Here is an 11,969-nt window from a genome sequence, read left to right on the forward strand (position 1 = left end):
AGCTGACCTTGCTGAGAGTTTAAAAATAAATCCTGAGTGCTGTTAGCTCCAGCCAGCCCAGGCTCCCAGGGCCTGGTGACATCACCAGGGCACAGGATGTCCTTGGCAGGGTCTGGGGTGGCAGAGAGGAGGGCAGAGGGGGTCCCAAATTGCCCTTTCTGCTCTTTGTGTTTGGGGAGAGCCAGCCTGGGTTGTCTTGGGCAAGAGGGGCTGCCAGGGGTCCCTCCTCGCCCAACATTTGGGAGCATTCCATTTTGCACCTAAGAAAACTGAGGCTCCAACTTTAAGAGATTTGGCAGCTCCAGAACTTGAGGCCAGCAGTGCTAGCTCTCAGGTAGTGGTTCTTGAAGTCCGGTGGGCAAGGGATGAGGGAGCATTTGGGGAGAAGTCTCACCTGGATGGAGGGCAGGCGGAGGCACCAAATGAGCAAATGCCTAGCATTGTGCTTGACACTGCTCAAAATAAACACCCTCTTCCTGACCATCCTTTGCCTCTGCATCTCACTCTGACCCTGAGGAGAGACTGGCAGGGATTCATGCTGGCCCCATTTTATAGATGAGGAAACTGAGATCCAGGGAGACAGAATCACCTCCTCTAGTCCTCACAGCCAGCGTTATCATGCCCAGGTAGGATAGTGTCCAGTATCCCCTGGCAGTCCCCAGCTTGAGCTGCTGACAGAGAGCTAAGGTGAAGCCAGAGTGTGAGGGCTGGGGGACAGAAGGGCTGCCGCGAGGATACAGGGAGGGTCTGGAAAGGAGACCTCGCCACCTCTGTTCCCACCATTCGGTGGGCCTCCCTCCCATCCCTCCTCTACGGACTTCCTGGCCCCCTGCACTCAGGACAGTCAGGCCTCCTTGCCTGGTCAAGGCTTTTCCCGCACATCCAGCCTCATCAGCCTCGTACCTGATGTGCTCTAAGCCTCAGCCTCAAACCGCTCATAGATTCCTACAGCGATTGCTATTTCGGGCCTCTAGCCGTTGAACAAGCTGTTCTTGCTGCCTGGAATGCCCCCTCGTGTATCTTCCTGGGAAACTCCTATTCATCCTTCACAGTTCAGCTCTGAGCTGTCAGTGCTCATCAGACCACGACTGTGATCTTGATTGATTGCTGTGGTTGCTGCCCACCTCTCTTCTGGAGGGACAGCTCTTTAAGGGCAGGAGCTGTATCGTATTCCCCTTTCTGTGCCAGTGCCTAGCTAGTGCTTGGATGAAGGAATTCAACTGGTCCTGACCCTGCTCATTTCTCGCCATGGACCTTGTCCAAGTCACATCCCCTCTCTGAGCCTTGTCAAGTGGGGACGAGGCCCACTTTGCAAGGTTGCTGGAGAATGGTGGAAACTACTGTACCCCTTAGTAGGCATTAAAGGGCTTTACCGGTGTGTGGGGGCCACAATTCAGACAGTATCTGGCCACAGACCCTAGTCTAACCTCCCCCCAGAGTAGGCCCCTCACTTGCTCTGCCCTATCTTTGCATCCTGCTCATCAAATCAAAGCAGGGCAGTCCCAACTTGCCACCCTCCTGCTGTTTGCTAGCTCCCTCCCCGAAAAGCAAGCCTTAAGAAGCCCAAGATTCTCCTAGCGAGCCCGTTTCAAATGCTGATTCCCAGGCCTCGTCACCAGAAGGCCCACTCAGAGGGGACTGGTGTGGAATCCCAGAAGCAGCATTGTTAAGCAGCCGCCCAGTGACCTCGATCCTGTTTTAGGAGCCTCCTGGATGCAGCATGGAAGTCCGAGATGACGCCCTGACCTGGGGCAGGGAGGGACAGCCAGGGACAGCCAGTGCCATCCCGGAGGGGCCGTAGCTGCCCACAGCTGCCCGCAGCCTTTCCTCCTTTTCCCAGGCGGAGGCGAGCAGGCTAGGCTAGGGGCTTTGGCAAGGGGCTCCCTCCGTCTGCTGGCCAAAGGCGGACCCCTGGCCCGCCGGCATTTGCTGCACACGGCAGGCGTGCGGGCCCCCAGGCCGGCCCCGCTGTCGCCTCCCGTCACAGCCGTCTGCTGGGGAGCCAGACGCGGATATAAATAACAGCGAGGCCAGGCCGGATGAAGTAAGTGCGAGCGGAGGGAGGCGGGAACCGCCGCCGGGGAGCGGGGGAGGCAGACGCGCTCGGCGGGGAAGGGGCGGCGCGGGCCCGGAGCTCCCGTGGGTCCCGGGTGACCTTGGAGGAGGAGGGCGGGGGCTCCGGGCCGCGAGGTGTGACGTCACCTGACCCGCGGGAGCGCAGAAGGGCTGCGGGAGCCGGGACCTGGGAAGGAGGCTCGGGGCGCCGAACGCCGGTCCCGGGGAGCCAGCGGGGGCCTCTGGGCTGGGAGGCTCGCCCGCCGGGGAGCACCCTCGGCCCCTGCGCACGCGCCGCCGGCTCCCAGCCACGCTCTCCCCAGGTGTCCGCTCGTCCCCCGCCCCCACGCGCAGCACGCGCGGGCTGGACGGGCGCGGAGGGGGCTGTTCTGGTGACTGAGGACGGAACAGCCAGGCTATTCCTAGGAGGGGCCGCCCCCATTGGCTGCCCTTCCCCGCCCCGCCCCCCGCACCGCCCGTTACGTAACCCTCTCCCCTCCCCCTCCCGCCTCCGCTGGGGTTGGGGGCCAAGAAACCAGAGGCCCCGGTCCCTCCCTGGGTGCGGTCCTGCGTGGCCCCGCAACCTTCCCTTCTGCTCAAGGTCCAAGGGTAAACTGAGGCCGCTGTCTGGCGGGGCCCAGCGGAGTGGGTGCCTGCGGGGATGGGGGTGACCGAGCTGGCTAGGATCCTTGGGCTTACGGGGGAGTCCAGACTGTGTGGGAGGCGGTGACCTCCTCCTCTGTAAGGTTCTCTCCCTGGCCAGGGCTTTAGGGGCCCTGGAGGTGCCCTGCCCTTGGAGTCTTCCACAGCTGCTCCCCCCACTCCACTGTGCCTGGGCCACAATGTATCTTGAATTCTAAAGTCAGGCAATGGTACCTAATGGTGACTGGTTCCTCCCCCTACCCTCTGGGTGACCTTGGGTAGACTTCACATCTTAGAGCCTCAGTAATCCCACCTGTAAACTGGGGCTGCTCGTGGGCCCTCCTTCTAGTGTTGTAGGGGAGGATGGAGGCATGTCAGCACCTGCTGAGTACTTAGCAAGGTAACTGTAAACTGTCCCAGTCCTCCCCTAATCCCCAAGACCTGGTTCAGTGCAGGACCTGAACCTAGCCTTGGGCTTCTAGGCAGTGCCCCACTGGGCCAGTCAGCTCCCTGTGGACCTTGGCATTTGTCCGGGGAACACATGGTCCATGCCTGCCCTCTGGCCTGGCCCACAGCTGCAGGCAGGACTGGTCCTGGAGGGCGGAGCAGCTCAGGGGGCCTTTTCTGGTACCTTCTAAGGTCAGACTTTGGGACAAGAGAAGTATCTGCCCAGGCCTCCTGTGTGCTGCTCAGATTCAGTGGAAGCCTCAGTCCCTTCATCTGCAAAACGGAGATGATCACACTTCCCTCCTTCGCCTCCCGCCTGGACTGTGGGTCCACGTCATTATGCTCATTTTACCTTCCAGCAGGTGAGAATTGGTGTCCTTTTACAGTTGAGGAAACCAGGAGGTGGAGTAAACTCTTCCAGGTAGGGTGACCCAACTGTCCTGGTTTGCCCTGAACGGAGGGGTTTCCTGGGACACAGCACTTTCATTGGGAAAACTGGGAGTCACCATACCTATAGGACACACACCTCACAGGTTATGTTATCTGAGTCCAAAGTCTGGCAGTCGGTCCAGACTGTATTTCCCTCTATCAATATTTGCTAAATGAATGAATACATCCCTCCCCACAACTGTCCTTTGCTGGGCACCTTGGCTCATATATCCGGACGTAGTTTGGACTCTGCCAAAGTGAGCATGGTCTCTGGGTTCAGCTGCTGAGTTCCTAGAACCCCCTCAGGCCCTCCCTGCTTCATCTTGGCCTGAGGGATTTCCCATGGGCTTACTCATTGGACTCTTACCCTTTTTCCCACAGGGGTGGGGAGCTACTTGCTCCTAATATCAGCTTGTGTTCCTTTGCTTCTTAAAGCTCAGTTTTCTCACATATAAAATGAGGGTAATAGGGCCCCTTGGGTGGCTCAGTCAGTTAAGCTCCCAACTTCAGCTTAGGTCATGATCTAGAAGTTCGTGAGTTCGAGCCCCGCGTTGGGCTCTGCGTTGACAGCTCAGAGCGTGGAGCCTGCTTCAGATTCTGTGTGTGTGTGTCTCTCTCTCTCCTCCTCCCGGGCTCGCGCTCTTTCTCTCTCAAAAATAGATAAGCATTAAAAAATAAAAAACTAAAATGAGGGTGATAAAACCTGCCTTCAGGGTTGCTGCAGGGTTCGGGAGAAATGTAGGTAAAGTTCCTGGCACACAGGAAGCCCTCAATACATAAAGGTTGTTATTGTAGCTTATTAATGTAATTATAGCCAACTATTCCATCAAGTGCTTCTCCGTGAGGCATGAGGGTCACCATCCTAAATGCTCTCCCTGCGTTCCAACCCAAAGAAGTAAGTGCCATTTTTTCAGGTGAAAATCTGAGTCTCAGAGAGGTGGTAACTGCCTGAGGTCACAGCAGGAAGGGGCAGGGCCAGCATTCCGCAGGGTTCTGTACTTAGGTAGGACTTAGCTCAAGTGATGGCAGCTGGGAATGGTGTGCGGAAACTAAGGCACGCGGTGGGGAAGGATGGCTGAGGTCCTCAACAGGGCACTGGGCCCCCGTGTCTCTCTCACAGACAAGCTGGTCCTCTCCTTGCCCAAGGTGGCAGGTCAGGTTGTATGAAGAAGCCCTTTGCTCAGGCCAGGCTGTTCCCCACCCCCAGTCGGCCGGCTGCCCGTACCCTCTGCCAGCTACTGTTCCCTGTCGGCCAGCCAAGTTGTGGAGCAGTCCAGGACATTGTGTCCAGAGAGAGGGCCAAGCAGGCCCCCCTACCGGTGGCTGATGACCTCCCGCCCTGCCCCTCTGGGCCTCAGGCCAACCTGGCCTGTCCTCCGCCCTGGCAGAAGCAAGAGGCCAGAGCTGTCCTCCCAAAGGCCAGGACAGTGCCTCACCTCCTCCCGCCACCCCGCGAGCCCTGCTTGAGAGGGGTGCCCCCTGTTGCAACCCACGCCCTCTCTCCAAAAAGCAACCCTAAAGCCAGAGGGGTGGGCCCTCCAGGGTGTCTATCAGGAGAAGCCAGCTGGGCTCCTGAGAAACCTGTTTTCCTACCGTTGGCATTTCTCCTCTGCCTGTCTCCAAATCCGGCTGAGCCAACGCAAGAGGCCCCCTTGGGCAGGGCGCTGACTGTGGGGGGGCTCAACCCTGTTTCCACACTTTATGGCTAAGAGAGCTGAGCTGCAGAGAGAGGCCTGGATTCTGGCAAAGCCGCACAACCCAGCTGAGGCTGCGCCATGCGGAGCAGGAAGGGGCTGGAGGGCAGTGACTGGGAGGGGCAGTCTCCGAGGGGCGGGGGCGCACAAGAGACAAGAGGGACCCCTCCAGTCTTAGTTTAACTGCCGTCTGCTCAGAGCCCCCTTCTCTCACTTCCCCCCACCTAGTGTTCCTGCCTTGTCGCCCGTTCTGTTTCCCTGAGGATATTTCTCCACATGGCTTCTGTTTGTTTATCAGGTTTATTGTGGGTCTTGCCCACCAGAACGTGAGCCTTGGTGAGGGCAGGGACTGTGTTGTCCCTGCTGCATCTCCAGTGCCAAGAACACAGGGTTTTGCACACAGTAGGTCAATATATGTTTGTGGAGCAAGCAATTGAATATTGGCTGTGCCTTTTAGTCACCAGAAGCAAGATAATGGACATATCCATCACCCCCAAGAGTTTTCTTGTTGCCGTTTTTAATCCCTTTCTCCTGTCTCTTTCCCTCTTCCTCTCCTGTCTCAGGCAACCACTAATCTGCTTTCTGTCACTACATAATTAGGTTCGCATTTTGTAGAATTTTCTACAAATGGATTCAAACAATATGTGGGTTTCTTTTTTTGGATCTTTCACCCATTTTAATAGTTTGAGGTTCATTCATGTCGTTGCATGCATCAGAAGTTCATTTCTTGGGGCGCCTGGATGGCTCAGTCGGTTAAGCGTCCGACCCTTGGTTTTGGCTCAGGTCATGATCTCGTGGTTTTGTGAGTTCGAACCCCGCATTTGTCTCTGCTGGCATGCGGAGCCTGCTTGGGATTCTCTCTACCTCTCTGCCTGCCCCTTCCCCACTCATGCTATCTCTGTCTCTCTCAAAAATAACGAAAAACTTAACACCAAAAAAAGTTCGTTTCTTTTTATTGTTGTGGAGTATTACGTAGTGTGATGTACTGGAGTTTGTTCACCATTTACCCCTTGAAGGACATCTGGGTTTTGTCCAATCTGGGGCTAACACATCAAGCGGCTGTGAACATTTGTGTACAAGTCTTTGTCCTGACATTCATCCCCTTTTCTTATGGGTAAATACTTAGGAACGGAATGGCTGGATCCCATTGTAGGAGTGTGTTTAACTTCTAAAGAAGCTTCCAAATTATTCTTCAAAGGGGTTGTACCATTTTACATGCAGTGTATGAAAGTTACTGGTTCCTCCACATCTTCACTAACACTTGCTATCGTCTTTTAAGTGTTAGCTGCTTTAGCAGGTGTGTTTATTATGGCTGTAGTTTGCATTTTTGTAATGACCAATGATGCTGAACAGCTTTTCATGTGTTTATTCACCATTCATGTATCTTCTTTGTAAAGTGCCTATTCAGATATTTTGCCCAATTTTTACTAGGTTTTTTTTTTAATTTTTAAATTAAAAAATTTTAATTTAATATAATTTTTTAAAAAGTAATCTCTACACTTGGGGTCCCTGGGTGGCTCAGTCTGTTAAGTGTCAGACTTTGGCTTAGGTCATGATCTCATGTTTTGTGGGTTCAAGCCCCACATTGAGCTCTCTGCTGTCAGTAAGGAGTCTGCTTTGAAACTTTGGTCTCCCTTGCTCTCTGCCCCTCCCCAATTCTCTTTCTCTCTTAAAAATAAACATTTGAAAAAAAATAATAAAGTGATCTCTACACCGAACGTGGTCTCAAACTCATGACCCTGAGATCAAGAGTCACATGCTCTTCTGACTGAGCCAGCCAGGAACCCCTTGTTTGTTTTCTTATAATGGGTTTTTTTTTCTTTTTTTTGAGATATAATTGACTTATAACATTATATTAGTTTCAGGTGTATGACATGATTAGATATTGGTATATATTGCAAAATGATATAATTGAGTTTTGAAAGTTTTTTATGGATTCTGTATAAAACATTTTTGGCATATACATATAATTTGCAAATATTTTCTCCCAGTCTGAGGCTTGTCTTTTTATTCTCTTACTAGTGTCTATGGGAAGTGTTTTTTTTTTTTTTAAATAAAGTCAATTTATCATTTTTTTCTTTTATGGATCTTTTTTTTTTTTTTGAGTCATATCTAAGAACTTTGGTCTAACTCGAGATCATGAAAATTTTGTTTTCTTTTAGAGGTCTTTAGTTTTAGTTTTATATTTCTGACTTTAGGATATCTCTGTGGCCTTTTTTTTTTTTGAGAGAGAGAGAGAGTGCGAGCAGGGGAGGGGCAGAGAGAGGGAAACACAGACTCCGAAGCAGGCTCCAGGCTCCGAGCTGTCAGCACAGAGCCCGACGCGGGACTTGAACCATCAAACCGAGAGATCACGACCTGAGCTGAAGTCAGACGCGTAACCGATTGGGCCACCCAGGCGCCCCTCTCTGTGGCTCCTTGAATGGGCCATCTTCATTTGCTGTGCCCGTGGCTTCACCTATCACCCATCTACTCCTGAGACCTGTCCTCTCCTCGCCTTGCCACCGACTGCCTGGAGCCCCCGGTACTTAGTCTGGGTGTCATCTTACCAGCCCCCGCTGGAGCCCTTGGCCTGTGTTCTGTGCCGTAGCTCCTCACTCACTAGCTTCTGTCAGCCCTCTGAAGAGCCTTCCTGCTCTGGGTGGTAGCCTTCTCTGGGCACTTGTGGCTCCCTCTGCTTTCTTCTGTCGTGGACCTGACCAAGGTGTTGAAGTCATAATGACCTGGGTCTGTCTTCCACCACCAGACTTATCCACACTTCCTCTAGGAGGCCCACATGCCAGGCCTTTGTGTCCAGGTCAGGGCCTGGCACAAGGGAGGGGCTCTGGGAAGGTTTATCGACTGTGTGAGAGAGCAGGGTCTTACTCTGTCTGTTGCTGGCTACAGATGGGGCAACCTGGGGGTGAGAGACTTCAATCTAACACTTAAGATAAAATCCCAATTCCTCCTCTGGGCCACAGGGCCCATGATGTGGCCCTGAGGACTTCTTTGGCCTGAGCATACCACGCTTGTTCCCACCTTGCCCTTGGAAGTGGTTGACCCCTCTGCTGCTCCCTCTGCTAATTCTCTCGTAGTTCAGATCGTAAGTGGAGAGTCCCCCTCCTTGGGAAAGCCCCTTCTTCCCCTGACCAAGCTAAGGGAGCCACTTGGTCACTAGCTACCATCACTGGTTGCGATTGTCTTAATGGCTCATCCTCGATGTCTGACATTTTCTCATTTGTTTGTGGTTAATAGAACATCATCTTTATTTTTTTTTGAATGTTTATTTATTTTTGAGAGAGAGAGAGAGAGACACGGAACACACGTGGGGGAGGGGCAGACAGGGAGAGGGAGACACGGGATCCGAAACAGGGTCTGGGCTCCGAGCAGTCAGCACAGAGCCCGATGCTTCGCCCGAACTCACAGACTGCAAGATCATGACCTGAGCCGAAGTCGGACACCTAACCAACTGAGCTACTCAGGTGCCCCTAGAACATCACCTTTAGAAGAGCAGGGATTTTTTTCTGCTGTTTGCCCTTACTTTCCTCATGCCTGGAACAGTGTCCAGGACTTACGGAGGCTCCATGGTGCACGGTGAATATTACATGTTGAGTAGAGCGAGTCAGGGTCGAGCTAGCCAGAGGACGCAGCTGTTTGGGTGCCTGGGCCAGGTCTCTGCTCCACAGCCCTTCTCTTTACTCAGCCCTGCCACCACCCAGCGGCGTCCTTATGTCCTTGTGCCTGCGAGCGGTGTGTGTCTCAGCCAGGAGCCATGCGGTCCTGCCCAGGACTCCGTCTGTTCGTCTTCCCTCCCTCCCTGGGAAACATGCTATGGCATGGGGCCCTCCCTCGGGTCTTGGGAGCCACCGAGGCAGGAAGAAGAAGTGTTGACCCAGGGACCAGCCTGAGTGGCCTAAGTGGCCAGGGGCCTCGCTTTGCTATCCTTTGTTGTTGTTGTTGTTGTTTTAATTTTTTTTGCATTTATTTTTGAGAGAGAGACAGAGACAGAGACAGAGCACAAGTGGGGGAGGGGCAGAGAGAGAGGGAGACACAGAATCGGAAGCAGGCTCCAGGCTCCGAGCGGTCAGCACAGAGCCCGACGCGGGGCTTGAACCCACGAACCGTGGGTCAACCGAAGTCAGTTGCTTAACTGACTGAGCCACCTAGGCGCCCCTTGCTATCCCTTGTTGTACAAGTGGGACAGCCGTCAAGAGGGAAGAGAGGTGTTCAAGGTTAAAAGGAAAGTGAGCAGCTGTGAGGTCTGAGAGCCCACTTCTCTTGCTGGCAGTGAAATTCCCCAAATTAAAAACCAGCGGATCAGTAGGTTGCTGTTGCCCAGAGGCTTGGAGACTTCCTGGCTGGTCCCAGCCTGTCTTAGGCCCTGCCCAGGCAGGACTTGGCCAAACTGGCCAGGCCCGGGGGCGGGGGGAGGGCGCAGGGGAGGGGGGGAGTGTGCCCCTCTGCCCCTGACTCACTCGGGGAGGTGACAGTCGCGAAGACCAGACAGTGGCATCCCCTTGGCCTATGGGCGGGCACTGACTCAGGCAGGCAGTGACCAACAGAGCAGAGTTCTCCTGCCGCCATGACTCACACCCACCCGCCCATCTGTTCTCCAGAGAGAAACTCCCAGGAGGTTTCGGGACGCAGGTCAAAGGCCCGTCGCAGCCCAAGGCTGAAGGCTGGGTCCCCGGAGAGGATGAGGGGCAGTCAGCGTACTTTGTAGTATGGGGGAGAGGGACATCGCCAGGAGACAAGCAGCTTCCCACCTTGGCAGAGGGCAGAGCAGGGGCCGGCCTAGCCTCTGCTCCAAGGAAACAAAAGTTTCCTTTTGTGCCCGAGCTGCCGGGTCCTGCTGCTGGCGGGGTTGGGTTTTGGCCTGTTTGCTGATGCAAGGAAGCCTCCGGGACTGGGCTGGCTGGCTGTGTTCGAGGATGGACAGTAATGGCCCCGATGGAGAAAGTGACACTTGCCATTTAGTCTGGGCCAGCCACTGTGCTTAGCATTTTCCACTCATTATTTCATTTAATTTTCACGGGTAGTACGATTATTATCCCCATTTTAGAAGTGAGGGAACTGAGGAGCCAGAGGAGGTGAAATGGTTTGGCTGGAGGTCCACCAGCGAGCGAGCAGCGCGGGCGGGAGTAGAACTTGCATCTTCTAAAAGGGAGTAGAGGTGACTCTGCCCAGATGGTTCCCTGGGGAGGGGCCTGGCCTTGCTTTTCTCCTTCCTGGCTAACTTGTGCTTTCTTCGCCTCCTGATCCCTCAGCTCTCACCCACCCTGGGCTTGCCTGTCCTGTAACTGTCTCACCTGTGCGCCCGGGGTGGACAGTGGATGTTCACGGAAGGTTTGTCACGTGAATAAATGTGCCTTCTTTCCGAGGAGCTGAGTGTACCAGAATGAATGCTTTTTCTTTCTCTGTGGTAGGGCAGGGACCCCAGGCAGCCCTTTCCCCGCACTCCACCCCTCAAGAGCCAGTGAGCATTTAGTGAATAAATGAAGGCATGAATGTATGAAGAAATCCTTTCTTTGCCCGTGCCGTGGAGAATTTGGGGGGTTGTGTGAATCTGGAATTACCATTCTCTCGACCCAGAAGGCGGTCTCGGCACTGAGCCGGGGCTCCCTCAGGCAGGTCAGCTCTGGCACATGCGCAGGGAATGGAAATGGGGACCACGGGTACCTGCTATGGCAAGACCTGTGCTGGATGCTTTATATCAGCATAAATAGAAATGAGTGTGCAAGGGGCCCCGGGGCCCCCAGGTAGATGGGTAGCCTGTACACAGGGTCAGAGGGAGAGGCTGGGCTTCTCCCAGCAGGAAAGTGGGACCCCTGGGAGCGGACTTCCGGCTGGCAAAGGCCTGGGCATCCTGAGCAGGGGCCTCCCTCTGCCTGACAGGCTCTGTGGAAAAGTGGCCCGTGAAGGGGCCAGACAGCAAGAGCTCCTGGGACCCCGTGTAGAGATTCGGGGTCTGGCCCGAGAGCTTCTAGGCCTAGTTCACACACTCAGATAGGGAGGGATCAGTGCTAGCCAGTTTGGGAAGCAGGGCACCGGAGGAGACCCCCATCCCACTGATGCCCCAGAACTGCCCGCCCCCTGTCCCAGCCTTGAAGTGGCAAGGTCCACCCTCCTGTCCCCTCTACCAGTGTTACTTCTATAGCAGTTCTCACGACTCTACGTGAAAATGTTACACACTATTCCAGCTTCCCATTGTACTAGTCTCGTGAATTGAGCAGGGAATCCACCTCGGAGCCCTGTTTTCAGTTGTACTGTGGAGGTAACACCTCTATCCCCAGGTTGCTATGAGGGTCAAAGATTCATTGAATACCTGGATGCCCTCTTCAACTTGGGGGCCACGGCCGGCCAGGGAGGTACCCAAAGGAAGTGGTTTCCCCAGTGATGCTCGGCATTATATAGGCCGGCCCTGCGGGGGGGGGAGGTGGCTGAGTTCTTCCCCAGCCCCAGGCTCTGGAACTGCCCAGCCAAGAGAAGGGCCAGAATCCAAGAACCAGGTTTTTGGACAGAACCAGACTTAGGTGGCTCTTCTCATCCTTACCCACCTCTAAGGGTCTAGCGGTCTGAGGTCGGCAAATACTAGATCTAGAGCAGGCTGGAGGCCAATCCCTCCTTCGGCCTCCGAGGAATAGGCCATTCCTAAAAAAGCCACGAAGTTATCCTGTTCTCAGGGCTCTGTTGCCAGTACTGGCTCCGCAACCTATCAGCAGA

At 54.5% G+C, this 11,969-nt stretch overlaps 1 long non-coding RNA gene across 1 annotated transcript; it reads left to right on the top strand.

Annotated features, from left to right (window-relative positions):
• Positions 1-1,362: 1,362 nt before the first annotated feature.
• On the top strand, positions 1,363-6,192 carry LOC128316513 (uncharacterized). Its single transcript, XR_008300546.1, has 2 exons — positions 1,363-2,044; positions 3,337-6,192. It is a non-coding gene; the product is annotated as an uncharacterized LOC128316513 (long non-coding RNA).
• Positions 6,193-11,969: the final 5,777 nt, after the last annotated feature.

Source organism: Acinonyx jubatus, chromosome B4, assembly GCF_027475565.1.
Source record: "Acinonyx jubatus isolate Ajub_Pintada_27869175 chromosome B4, VMU_Ajub_asm_v1.0, whole genome shotgun sequence".
Lineage (NCBI taxonomy): Eukaryota > Metazoa > Chordata > Mammalia > Carnivora > Felidae > Acinonyx > Acinonyx jubatus.